Here is a 1,364-nt window from a genome sequence, read left to right as displayed (position 1 = left end):
CTGGGCCACAGCCCTGACGGAAGATGTAAAAGCAGGGGCACCTTGAGGGCACCATAACTCCTGGCGCTCAAACCGAAGCACCTCAGGATGTGCAGTTGGACTGCGTCGACAACGCCATGCAGCCGTTGTCAAAGAGGATGATCGTAAAAGACGCTGTAGACGCTCCGAAAGCTCCTCTTTCCAAGGGCAGAGAAGCGACGATGGCGACTGGGTGCACTGAGCTATACGCAGCTTCGCCGTCACCACGCGCACCTCATCTGAGACGCGAGTCCTAAGGACTCGACCAGAAGAGGCGCAATGGCGACGTCACTGCTCCTTCAGACGGTCCCTGTCACCATGCGCGGCCCGAACAATTGAAAAACGCTAGGCTAGCGTTAGCACTTCTCTCCGAAATTTTTCCGGAGTCCTCCGCTATGGCACCTCTTTCTTCCTTTCTTCTTTCACTCTCTCGTGTATTCCTTACCTTAATGTGTTTGGCGCATCATAGCCATAGTTGCTTTTGCGCCATTAAAATCAATATAACTAACTATTCCTTACCTTACGGCGCGGTTGAGGTGTCCGCCGGTATGTGAGACAGATACCGCGCCATTTCATTTCCCCAGAACTCAAATAAAAAACATCTTTTTTTTCATTTAATTGAAAAAAGCTTGAAGGGAGGTAGCTGCTAATTACATGGTCGCTGCCCCACGCGCAACCCGATTTCGTTGAAAGGTGTGAACACATCTAACACCTAATTTATTATGTATCTTGTTGTTAAACCATTTATTAGGTTAACTTCAGTTACTCCTTCCAGTCTGCGCTCCCTCCCCGTCCGTCGGTGTCTTTTTAAACAAGATTGCGCCTAATACAAAAAAAAAGGAACTACGTAAGAAGTGTATTGGCCGCTGGTACTTAACAGAGGTATGAATCGAATTTCATCGAATGAACATCGAATTTCAGTCGGTCTTTTGCATACTTACCTGGTACTGTGTCTCTGGCGACCAGCAAGGTCGGGGCATTGTGCCGAGGCCTGCCATTGCACTGCGGATGGCTGAAGCACGCCACTACTCCTAAATGGAGTAGCTGGGCATGAAATTTTTGGTAGTCGGGGCTCGGCGTTCGCGCCAGCCCCCTTTATGAAATTCCAAAATCAGAATGCTACCACCACACATTGGAGTACTCCTTCCTTTCTTTACGGCGTGGTTCGTGTGTCGACGGGTGAGAAAACAAAAATTCAGGAGCACTTTCTTGGCCAAAAGTGCGGTGAGGCGAAATCCATTCAAAGAGTTTATTCAGTCAACGTGTGGTAAAGTTGCCTAGGGCGCAGACCAAAAGGTAAATGGATGCCTAACAAAGTGTCTGCGCCCTTCTTGCTCCCAGTCGAG

At 49.0% G+C, this 1,364-nt stretch overlaps 1 non-coding gene across 1 annotated transcript; it reads left to right on the top strand.

Moving 5' to 3' along the window:
• The first annotated feature begins 951 nt into the window (after positions 1-951).
• LOC144116539 (U1 spliceosomal RNA) lies at positions 952-1,113 on the top strand. The gene has a single exon (XR_013311874.1). It is a non-coding gene; the product is annotated as a U1 spliceosomal RNA (small nuclear RNA).
• Positions 1,114-1,364: the final 251 nt, after the last annotated feature.

Source organism: Amblyomma americanum, chromosome 1 (assembly GCF_052857255.1).
Source record: "Amblyomma americanum isolate KBUSLIRL-KWMA chromosome 1, ASM5285725v1, whole genome shotgun sequence".
NCBI classification, from domain to species: domain Eukaryota; kingdom Metazoa; phylum Arthropoda; class Arachnida; order Ixodida; family Ixodidae; genus Amblyomma; species Amblyomma americanum.
This window is presented reverse-complemented; position numbering and strand designations above follow the sequence as displayed.